Source organism: Sapajus apella, unplaced genomic scaffold (genome assembly GCF_009761245.1).
Source record: "Sapajus apella isolate SASKATOON/1434 unplaced genomic scaffold, GSC_monkey_1.0 scaffold63, whole genome shotgun sequence".
NCBI lineage: Eukaryota > Metazoa > Chordata > Mammalia > Primates > Cebidae > Sapajus > Sapajus apella.
Genome location: NW_022437003.1, coordinates 3,292,225 through 3,304,401, shown reverse-complemented (window position 1 = coordinate 3,304,401; position 12,177 = coordinate 3,292,225). Strand labels below are relative to the sequence as shown.

The window sequence follows — 12,177 nt, the reverse complement described above, 5'->3', positions numbered from 1 at the left end:
CCCCAAGCTTCCTCCCACCCCTCCACCCCCAAACTTCGCCAACCCGCCAAGATCCCAAGCTGGGATACGGAGAAAGGAAAGAGGGTGGAGGCAAAGGTGCGCAACGGGCTGGATACCAACTGAAGGGTGGGTGTTCGTGTTGGAATTTTCTTTTGCCCTAGAAATTGCTTCCCAATGCGGGCCCCCACCCTCTCCCATTTCCCCCAGCTCCCTGCTTTCTTTTTCTTCAATTCTAGTGGATCTAGAAGGAAAACGAGTGACGCTCTGAGTCACGCAGGGAGCCAATGCTGTGGCCCGAAGTTGGGATCAGGGTGGAGGGGTGGAGGACCATGAGGATGGGGTCCCCATTCTGGAGGTGGAGGATGGCTGGAAAGGACCTGGGTAAGGGTCGGGAGCTGTTCCTGGTCCGAGACACCTGATTTGTCCCCTACAAGGCGTGGGGGAGGGGAAGGAAAGAGGGGATGCTAGTCTGGGACGTGTCTCAGCAGGGGTTAGAGGATGGGGAGGCGGCCTGAGACCCCGAGCCATATCTCTGGGGGTGAGCAGGAGTGTGTGGTGTAGGGAAGAGGACGAGTGAGCCGCGCTTGGCTCTAGGGTCAGAGGGAGCGCGGCGATCTAGATGGCCTTGCCATCGCAGTTTGGGATGAGGGAGAGTTCGAGGCCTGCGAAGGTGGGCGCGATGCTGGAGCTGGGAATCCTTCCTCGGACCGAGTGGCGAGTTGCGCTGCGCCTGCAGCAACAGGTAGCCCCGAGGGGTGGGTGGAGGCCCCGGCCGAACCCCGAGCCGGCTTTTGTCCTGCCCCTTGGAGGACTCTCCAGAGGGACAGCGTGGGTGGGGGTAGGTGGGGAAGGGCGGGAGAGGAGAGTTTCCTAACACTTCAAGCCCCTGTGAGTGGTTCTGTGTGTTGGATGGAGGAGGGTGCGTCCGAGAGGAGGAAGGAGGATGAGGAGCCTAGCCTGCGCCCCACCTCTGATTGTGTAAGCGCCTTTCTCTGGGGTTGACCCCTACCCTTTGGATTTTGTCTTTTGGGATGAGGAGAGACGGACGGAAACTCGATGCCCAAGTGAATGGTGGTTCACATTGATTGGCAGGGAAAGTGCAAACAAAGAGGTGCATCTCCGGGAAACAGTGATTTTGGAGATCCCCTGCCCACCACCGCGACTTGTGCGCGCTGCGGAGGGGCCAAGGCTGGCGTCTCCGGGGAAAGTTTCCAGCCGGGCAGTGGGAGGAGACGGTCCGGGTAGAGTTGCGAAGAACTGGGGACCGAGCAGCCCCAGCTCGCCTTGGAGGTTCCCGAGCCGGGCGGGAGATGCGGGGAGAGGGAGGGGGCTGGGAGGGAGGGGAGGGAGAGAGGAAGAAGGGGTGAGAGGGAGAAACCTGCTGCCGCTCGCCGCCTCTTTGTCTGCTCCGGGACTTGGAACAAAAGGGGGAATTCTGATGAACTCTCTTTCCTCCCCTCTCCCCCGGGCGCCGGGGTATCTCTCACAACTTTGCCGCCGCGACTTTCTCTGCTGTCAGGCCAGGAAAAAGTGTCCCAGCGCCTCGCAGACTGCAGCGGGGGAAAGGTCTCTTAAAAGTACGACGAAGTGGGGAAGAAGGTGAGTGAGGGCTGTTGTCTTGTTTACCTCTCTCCCCTCGACTCACCCGGCTCCCCGCCCTTCGGAGGGCAGAGGACTCGCTCAGCCGCAAAGTTTGGCTGGCTGGTAAATTTTACCTCCTTTCCCCGTTCCCTTCTCTTTTGTTCTTTAAAGAACTCGCGTAGATTGTTTCATTTGTTTACTTTTCATAGGCAGAAGCCAAGCAGGCATCTATCTCTTGTGCTTCTTCATAGGAGGGGCCGGGGGGATGGGGAGGAGGGTATCCGCAGGGTGGGGTGCGCGGGTATTGCCTCGCTTTCTTCCAGCTGCGCTCCTGTAGGGATGAATACGCAGAAATTGATGGGGGCAAGTCCAGCCTCGCTCCAACCCCAGCCCTGACTTTGGTCATGCAAAAGGAAGCAATATGGTTGTGGGGGTCGTTTGTATAACTTAGCTGTCTGCAGAGCGCTCTGTAGATACCACGCACCATATAAAAACGCAGCAACAATGGAAGGAAGGAAGGTTTGGGTTGGAGGGGGTTGGACCCTTGTGTTGCCCGTCAAGGAGTGGTTTACAACAAGCAGATAAGGGTTTGGAAAGTTTTCTTTGGGGCTGAAATGGGGTGGAGGAAGCCACAGGTTCGACTGTCAGAGATGCAGGGATGGAGGGGATGGGGCCTGGACCACTGCTTAGAGCCATCCAGTCCGCCTTTGCAGTTTCACGACCCACCCGGAATAACCCAGGCTATCCTTGGGATCCTTCCTCACCTCTCACTTTCCATCACCCCCATCCCCAACCCCATTTCAGTGTGTTTCAATAGAAAGCAGAACGTGAGCCCCAGAAGCTCCTCTGACCCAGCCTTCCGCCCCGCCTTTTGTGTTTTAACCTTTTGTTTCTAACGGCCACGCCCGCCCCAAAGAAGGATGGCTGTTACTGCTTCAGCCGGGTGAAGAGGCAGCGCGATCCACTCAGTGTTTACAGGCTAAAGGAGACGCCCTAACTTTGTTTCCTAAGTAGCTTAACTTCGGAGTGTTTCTAGGTTGGGTCATGCTCGAATGAGGGGAACACTCCACACCTAGCAAACATTGCCACTTTAGGTACAATCTCTTCCAGCGCTTACCCACTTGATAAGGAGTTGTTCATCCCATACTGTCATTTGGTTTGTAGAAAAAGCATTTTGGAGGCCGGGCGCAGTGGCTCATGCCTGTAATCCCAGCACTTTGGGAGGCCGAGAGGGGTGGATCGCTTGAGGTCCTGAGTTCGGGACCAGCCTGGGCCAACATGGTGAAACCCCGTGCGTCTCTACTAAAATACAAAAATTAGCCGGGCGTGGTGGTACCTGCCTATAATCCCAGCTCTTCGGAGGCTGAGACAGGAGAATCGCTTGAACCCAGGAGACGGATGTTGCAGTGAGCCAGGACGGCACCATTGCACTCCATCCTGGGTGACAGAGCCAGGATCCGTCTCAAAAAAAAGAAAAGAAAAGGAATTTTGGAGACTGAGGTGGGGGGTTTGTTGAAAGTGGATATGGTCTATCTGAGGTGATACCTAAATATTGGGAATATGCAGAACAGACTTTTTGAATTCTACTTTCAGAATAACCTAAAGGTTATTATCTTCAGGTATGCTTTGTGAGATCATTTTTAATGCCGAGATAATTTATCACCTTCTCCACTTTGTTCTCTGGTATATTCCGAAGTGCTAGAGGCTTTCTTCACACCCTTTGACTTACTCACTTTTGACAAGACAAATGAAACATCACACCGCAAGCACTGCTAATAACGTGAGGAAATGCCCAAACAGTCTTTTAACTTTTTCAAGTTTTGATTCTGTATAGTAGTAGTTACTATTGAAGACTTGTACCTAGAAATGGTTCAAGCGCTAGAACTAAGTAGTTTTGAGTTTTCATATCAGAGACTGAAATATATTAATGCAACAGTTACTTTCTTTTAGACAGTGAGTAGGCAGAATGGCTTGGGAGCTAACTTTAATTAATTTCAGTTGTATAGGTGTAATTACTATTGTTAGCATCTAGAAAACAGCATGATTTGCTAGAGTACTTCCTGGCACTGACCTTCTTCATTCTGAGTTGTCCTCACTTCATCTTTCTATCAGCCAACAATATGGAAGTACCAAGACAAGGTCAAATCATTCCTGGATGGAAAGTCATCACACTTCTTTATCTGGAGTTACTTAAAAGTTAACGCTGGCATTTTTGATGACACCTTCTCTATATGGATTACAGTTTGATCGCTGGGAATTCTCCACCTTGAAGAAGGTATGTTGCTTTTTAAATACTCTACGAGGAGTTCATTTTCGGTCGGGGGCTTACACCCAGAGATTCGACTAGTTATTTTGAGCGGCTGTGTGATCAGAGTGATTTATGACTTTGGATTTCCTTGTTTGAAACTGTGTTCTGTAGATCCGTTTTTCTTTGGGATGATGATTTGGGTACTTCTGATGGAATTTTATTAATTTTACCATGTGCTCTTTAACATTAGCACACAATGAATGTGGTTGATGGTCATGAAGGAAATTTTATAATCATGACGCATCTAATAGGCCAGTGTCATACTTTATTTGTGTTTGATTGGCTTCTTAAATATCGCGGTAGATATTTCTAAGTTCTGTGTTTGCAGAACTTATGTGGTTTGCATTACTATTATTTTTCTTCATTTTCACACTTCATTTTAGTAAACAAAATCTAAAAATGGCCCAAAATAAATGTCTAATGACTGGGAATCGATATAAAATACAGTAAGTTCTCTCAGAATGAAAACCTTGACTTTAAAAACAGAGCCCGTGCATTCGTTTAATCTTTATGGCGCACATGAACTTTTTACAGTGGTCCTAAGAGTCTTACATTCTTTCTTTTAAGTCTTACAATTAATTTTTGTTCATCTCTATGAGAAAGTAGTTAAAAATTCACATAGCTACTGTTGGTAATATAAAAAGTTAATTTTGATATGGTATTTACAATCCTTGTTTAATCACTGTTTGTCATGGAAACTGAGAGCTTTCTTTCTGTGGTCTGGTCAAATAAATTAATTGGGAATTGGAAGTATTTTTATCCTGTTATAAGTAGCAAAGTAACATTACAGCTTGCCTCTTTCTAGTTGTGTAAACATAAATAAGCTACTTAAGCTTCCTGGGCTTCAGTTTATTACGATAAAATGAAGGTTAAGTTAAATAACTTAAAAGATTTGAAAAGTCTTTTAACTTCGAGATTCTATGACTTGTAGCTTGCCTCTATAAATAAGGTACATCCTCTCTTGTAAAGATTGTTTTACATCGTTGAACAATGGAATTACCAGCATGATAAACTTAACCTGCTTTAAATTTTTTGTAAAGTATACTCTCGACTAAGTGTGCTGTGTGGAAATTTCAGATTTCCTTAAACGTTCTCAATAAAAGTTTGCTGGAATTTTTTTTGGAGGTGGAAAATACAGTATTATTTCCTGACAAGGGTTTTACCTGCAAATGTCTGAAGTATATTTCGATTTGTTATAATGGCCACCCAGAGTTGGGATCAGAGATTTAGAAACACGTTGGAGTGAAACAGACCTGAGTTCGGATCACAGCCTAGGCAGTTACTAACTATGATACCTTTACCAAGTTACTTGATTTTCATGGGTCCTAATTTCCTCATTTGCAATGTGTATGTCCTAACACTTACCTCATAGGGTTGTTGTAAGTAATATATTTTTAAAAAGCATAGAGGTAAGAAAAAGCAGAGGGTTAGGCATCTGTAAACATATAATAAAAAGTACTTGCCGGGCGCGGTGGCTCACGCCTGTAATCCCAGCACTTTGGGAGGCCGAGGCGGGTGGATCACGAGGTCAAGAGATCGAGACCATCCTGGTCAACATGGTGAAACCCCGTCTCTACTAAAAATACAAAAAATTAGCTGGGCATGGTGGCGCGTGCTTATAATCCCAGCTACTCAGGAGGCTGAGGCAGGAGAATTGCCTGAACCCAGGAGGCGGAGGTTGCGGTGAGCCAAGATCGGGCCATTGCACTCCAGCCTGGGTAATGAGCGAAACTCAGTCTTAAAAAAAAAAAAAAAAAAAGTACTGTTACTCACTTTCACAATTACTTAGTGATGTGTTAATACTTCTAACTTTCTTTGTTGTCTGCCTTACAAATTTCAAGCCACATTAACCAAATATTCACTGAAATATCAAAGTCAATTTGGACAGAAGTTTGTATCTGTTTAAATGTTTTTCTCTAAAACTATATTCAATTCAATTATTATATCCAACTAAGTGCAGATTAATTTGCTTCAACAAGCATTTATTACATCGTACTATGCATAAGTATGTTTCTTTTTTTTTTTTTTTTTTTTTTTTGAGACAGAGTCTCACTCTGTCACCCAGGCTGGACAGTTAGAAGGCTGGAGTGCAGTGGCATCATCTCAGCTCACTGCAACCTCCATCTCAGTAGCTGGGACTACAGGTGCCCGCCACCATGCCTGGTTAATTTTTGTATTTTTAGTAGACACAGGGTTTCACCATACTGGTCAGGCTGGTCTCGAACTCCTGATCTCAGGTGATCGTTCTGCCTCGGCCTCCCAAAGTGCCGGGATTACAGGCATGAGCCACTGCGCCCAGGCTGCATAAGTATATTTCTGAAGGTCATGGCTTTACCTTAGAGTATGTGGCTCTTCCATTTTCTTAGAGAAATATCTGTAGGTTGAGATAACAGTGACTTTCTGTAATTGACTTACTGAAATTCTCTATTTTCAATGCTATCAATGATTTAGATACGGTTTAAAAACTTGTGTTTATTCACTTTTCAGCTAAAATATAAAGTGATGGCTCAGTGGTTTCTTGATGAGGAAATCAATAACTATAGCACATTTTCTAATACTAATTTTATAGAACGGTCTTTAGTTAAATAAAAAAACTTACAGTTAATATAAATAGCACTTAGAAGAATAGCATTTCATTTTGAAATGAAGTCTCAAGTCACGGATTTTCATTTTCTAGGTCTGTAATATGGCAATATGCATTGCCTTCTGAGTGATTATTTAGCAAGGAAGATTATATTCATTTTACCTTTAGGAAGTTTCAGATAGGAATGATAAGGCATTACTTCTCATTTGTAATTTACTAGCAGATATTTGCCTAGATATGATAATGTTAATAATGAAAATATGGAATTAATCAATATTAAAATAGAAAAAGATTTTTTTTTTTTTAGATGGAGTCTCCCTCTGTTGTCAGGATGGAGTGCAGTGGCATGATCTTGGCTCACTGTAACCTCCGTCTCCCAGAGATTCTCCTGCCTCACCCTCCTGAGTAGCTGGGACTGCAGGCGTGCACCACCACGCCCAGCTAATTTTTCTATTTTTAGTAGAGACAGGGTTTCAACATGTTGGCCAGGATGGTCTTGATCTCCTGACCTCGTGATCTACCTGCCTCGGCCTCTCAAAGTGCTGGAATCACAGTACCTTTTGGGATAGGTATGAGCCATTGCGCCTGGTCCTAAAAGATTTTTTAAAAATATGTGTCCAAAGTTTCTGTTTGTTGAAAGCATTCGTTTTAATTAGCAGATTATATATCATTAATACAGCAACTACTAATATAATACTTTGTAATCACAGTTTAACATTACACATTCATTAACAAATGTCTACATGTTAATGTGTGAAGTAATAACCAAATATACTTAAAAACTTTACTATAGATGTCAAATTTTAGAGTCTTGGTTATTTAAAACTGCTGGTTGACTTGGATCAGTTTGAGTTACTGAACCTAGAACAATCTCCCATGGCGTTCACAATAAACTTACGCAGAAAGAAAACCTAAATATTCAGCGGTGCCTTCTAAACATAACACAATGCATGCTAAGCATCTCATAAGTAAATCAAAAGCATTTATTTAGCGTAGACCTTCGTATGAAGTCAAGGAGGTGATGACCTGCGTGTTTAGTTGTATTGTGAGTACCGTGGCTACTCATTTATTTGCTACAAGTTTCTTTTAGCACTTGTTTGTGTTCCTAAATTTACAGTGATTTCTTCTTTGTGGCTCCAATTTGCTGATTTTTGAATTTCGTCTGTCTGTAAGAACTTTGATGAGTTCCTCCCATTATTGTTAAAGATACAGGCATTTAGAAGTATGTTTTTCAAGAATCTGGGAAGCCTACTAGATTCATTTTTTTCCCTCATTTATTATTTTAAGTAATATTTATTTAGTACCTTCTGTGTGCCAGGGATTGTTTTCACCATTGAGGACACGGAAGTGAACAAAATTAATTGAAGTCCCTGCACTCTTAGAGTGGGCAACTAGGGGACAACTAGGAATACTGTTGAGAAGGATAAAGGGGGGATAGAGGGGAGATGGGAGGAGTCGCACACCTCTGTTGGACGGCAGGGGATGACCTTGTGGAGAAGGTGACGTGAGGATGGATTGGAAGGAAGTGAAGGAACGGATGTCGTGATGCTGGAGAGAAGAGCATGCAATGCAGCTAGGGGAAGTGACAAGCGTCTGATGTATTCAGAGAAAACAAGGAGGGTGCAGTGGCTGGAGTGGAGTGAGCAGTGGAGACAGCGGTTAGAGAGGAAAGAGGAACACCGTGGGAAGGTGCCAAGTCGCCTTGAAGGCCACGGTAAAGACTTAGGATTTCCTTTTGTTTTCTCTTTTTTTTTGAGACAGAGTTTTGCTCTTGTCGCTCAGGCTGGAGTGAGGTGGCCTAATCTCAGCTCACTGCAACTTCCGCCTCCTGGGTTCAAGTGATTCTCCTGCTTGAGCCTCCCAAGCAGCTGAGATTACAGGTGTCTGCCACCATGACCGGCTAATTTTTGTAGTTTTAAGAGAGACGGGGTTTTGCCATGTTGGCCAGGCTGGTCTCGAACTCCTGACCTGGTGATCCACCTGCCTCAGCCTCCCAAAGTGTTGGGATTACAGGTGTGAGCCACCCCCCTGGCAAGATTTGGGATTTTATACTGAGGGAGGTGGGATGTTGTTGAAGGATTTTAAAGGATGAATGCCCTGCTGTAACGGGATTACTCTGGCTGGTGGGTTGAGACCGGGTGAAAGGGGTGGGCAGGGGCAGAAATGGGAAACCATTTAGGAAGCTGTTTCAGTTATCCCAGTGAGAGGTGGTGTTGACTGGTAACAGGTTAAAAGTAACATAGAGATAGTGAAAAGGAGCTGAAGTCTGAATATATTTTGGTATTAAATTTTTTTGGTGGGTTGGATGGAAAGAACGAGAGGAATTGAGTATGAGTCTGAGATTTTTGTCCCGAGCTCCCAGAAGGACCACATCGCTATTAACTGAGATGAGAATCAGGCTTGGGGCAGAGGAGATCAGTTCAGCTTGGATGCATTAAAATTAAGATGCTTCCTTTTTGAGATGGAGTCTCGCTCTGTCGCCCAGACTAGAGTGCAGTGGGGCGATCTCAGCTCACTGCAACCTCTGCCTCCCAGATTCCAGTGATTTTCCTGTTTCAGCCTCCCAAGTTGCTGGGATTACAGGCACATGCCAGCATGCCTGTCTAATTTTTCATTATTAGTAGAGACGAGTTTCGCCATGCTGACCAAGCTGGTCTTGAACTTGTGACCTCAGGTCATCCACCCACTTTGACCTACGAAAGTGCTGGGATTACTGGTGTGAGCCACCGTGCCTGGCCAAAATTAAGATACTTTTTTTTGAGGTGGAGTCTTGCTCTGTTGTCTGGGCTGGAGCGAGGTGGTGCTATCTTGGCTCACTGCAACCTCCGCCTCCCAAATTCAAGTGATTCTCTTGCCTCAGCCTCCTGAGTAGCTGGGATTACAGGTGTACATCACCATGCCTGGCTAATTTTTGTATTTTTAGTAGATATAGGGTTTCACCATGTTGGTCAGGCTGGTCTCGAACTCCTGACTTTGTGATCTACCTGCCTTGGCCTCCTAAAGTGCTAGGATTACAGACATGAACCACCACACCCGGCCCAAAAATTAAGGTACTTTTAAAGCATTCAGTCAATTTGATACCCAAGTCTGGTTTTCAGAGAAGTCTAGAGACACAGATTTGTGAGTTGTAAGAAATTACATGTTATTTAAAGCCAGGAGACTGGTTGGTATTACCTGGGAGTGAGTACAGAAACAAAAGACGTTTGGCCAGCCCCAGTGGCTCAACCCTGTAACCCCAGCACGTTGGGAGGCCGAGGCGGGTGGATCATGGGGTCAGCAGATCGAGACCATCCTGGCCTACATGGTGAAACCCGTTTCTACTAAAAATACAAAAATTAGCCGGGCGTGGTGGCGGGCACCTGTAGTCCCAGCTACTTGGGAAGCTGAGGCAGGAGAATCGCTTAAACCCAGGAGGCGGAGGTTACAGTGAGCTGAGAGCACGCCACTGCGCTCCAGCCTGGGCGACAGAGCGAGACTCAAAAAAAAAGAAAAGAAAGGAAAAAAGAAAAGAGGTCTAGATAGCTTTAAGGCCTTCCAGATTTCGAAGTGGCAGGAAGTAGTGATATGAAAAGGGAGTGCTGCTGGGATGAAAACCCAGGAAAGGAAGTGTTTCCAGGAAGAAGGCAAGACCATCTGTGTCAAGTGCTGCTGAAGGGTGAAGATACGAACAGAATAGATCTGTGGGCTTAAGTACTTCTGAGGTCACTGCCCACTGAGAGTCTTCACTAGAGCAGCCTGGATAGAATGGGGAGATCACATCATCTTCCTAAATTGTGTGGTCCATTAAATACCTTTAAAAAAATCCCATCTATTCAAACTAAAATTTGTCAGTACTTTATAATTGATAAAAATGCTTTCACATATATTATCTTAGTTAAGCCTCATCTAGTCTGAGAGAGATGGGATAATATCTAGGTTTACCTTACAGAAGAAGAAATTGAGACTCAGAAGTAACGTGGTTTATTCGGAGTCACACAAAAGAAAGACAGAGCTGCCTCGTAGGTTGAAACCCTTTGCTGTTCACAGTAGGGGAGATGGCCGTAGTGAAATAAATTCCAATATTGTTTGATAGAGGTGATAATGGTGGTATAAAGTATAGAATTAAAGTGGAGGCGGGAGTGTTTGTTTATTGGGTCAGGGAAGACTTTCTTGACGTGGGATTTAAAACGTATGTTGTGTTTTGAGAGACAGTCAAAGAAAGGAACATCTTAGGCTTGGAAAACATGGAGGACTGAAACAACATGGAGCCTGCAATGTTTGGGATGCTCCAGCCATTTCATTCCTGCTGACCCTGCAGGGGAGTAGCTGGGAGCTTGGACGAGTGACAAGTGCTAGTTCACATCAAAATTGAAATTGGGTTTTGTTTGTTTGTTTGTTTTTTGAGACAGAGTCTTACTCTGTTGCCCAAGTTGGAGTGCAGTGGTGCAATCTCGGCCCATGGCAACCTCTGCCTCCTGGGTTCAAACGATTCTCCTTCCTCAGCCTCCCAAGTAGTTGGTATTACAGGCATGCATCACCACCTTGCCCAGCTAATTTTTTATATTTTTAGTAAAGACAAGGTCTCGCCATGTTGGCCAGGCCGGTCTCGAACTCCTGACCTCAGGTGGTCTGCCCACTTCAGCCTCCCAAAGTGCTGGGATTACAGGCATGAGCCACCACACCCGGCTTGAAATAGAGCTTTAACAGCACAACTCCTAGGTACCATTTTAATGTACCTCAGACCCCGTAAGTTATAAACCTGATTAGAAATGCGGGAACATATGTACCTTACCACAAATGCATGTTTTCAAAACTCGAGTTCTCCAAAATTAAATGTATGTCTGAGTCATATACCACTGAGTAGGCTCTGGTGACTCTGTGTCTAGTCTATAGCAATCAGGAGGTATTTGGCCTCAGGTAATAGTCAATTAAGAGTGGCTTAAAAAGTAAGGATTTTTATTTCTTTTTTCTTGCTTTCTTTTTTTTTTTTGTTACATCAGGAATATCATTGTTCCTAGTCAGCTTGCAACCTAGGATAGGAAGGGTGAATATTTGTCTTTAACACACACACACACACACACACACACACACACACACACACACACACACACACAAAACCATGAATAACTCTTTGTATTGTTGGCTGGGCATGGTAGCTCACACCTGTAATCCTAGCACTTTGAGTGGCCTAGGCTGGTGGATTGATTGAGCCCAGGAGTTTGAGATCAGTCTGGGAAATGTGGTGAAACCTCATCTGTACCAAAATACAAAAAATGAGGTGGGTGTGGTGGCACATGCCTGTAGTCACAGCTATCCAGGAAGCTGCAGTGGGAGAGTCACTAGAGCCTGCAAGGTAGAGGCTGCAGTGAGCTGTGATGGCATCGCTGACCTCCAGCCTGGGCAACAGAGCGAGACTCTGTCTCAAAAAAAAAAAAAAAAAGTCTTTGTGTGGACATGTGTTTTTACTTCTCTTGGGTGTAGACACCTAGGAGTTCAATTGTGGATGTATGATAATTTATATTCAACTTATTTTCTCTCTCTCACTTTTTTTTTTGTGTGCGTGACTGCGTTTCACTCTGCCCAGGCTGGAGTGCAATGGCATAATCTCGGCTCACTGCAACCTCCGCCTTCCCTGGTTCAAGCCATTCTTCTGCCTCAGCCTCCTGAGTAGCTGGGATTATAGGCATCTGTTACCACGCCTGGCTAATTTTTTTTTTTTTTTTTT

General features: G+C 45.0%; 1 long non-coding RNA gene across 1 annotated transcript in view; it reads left to right on the top strand.

Annotated features, from left to right (window-relative positions):
- Positions 1 to 1,363: 1,363 nt before the first annotated feature.
- Positions 1,364 to 12,177, top strand: part of LOC116529735 — a 118,499-nt gene continuing 107,685 nt past the window's right edge. Inside the window, exons 1-2 of the long non-coding RNA XR_004259639.1 lie at positions 1,364 to 1,599; positions 3,694 to 3,856. This is a non-coding gene — a long non-coding RNA (uncharacterized LOC116529735). The remainder of the gene's footprint in view (positions 1,600 to 3,693; positions 3,857 to 12,177) is intronic.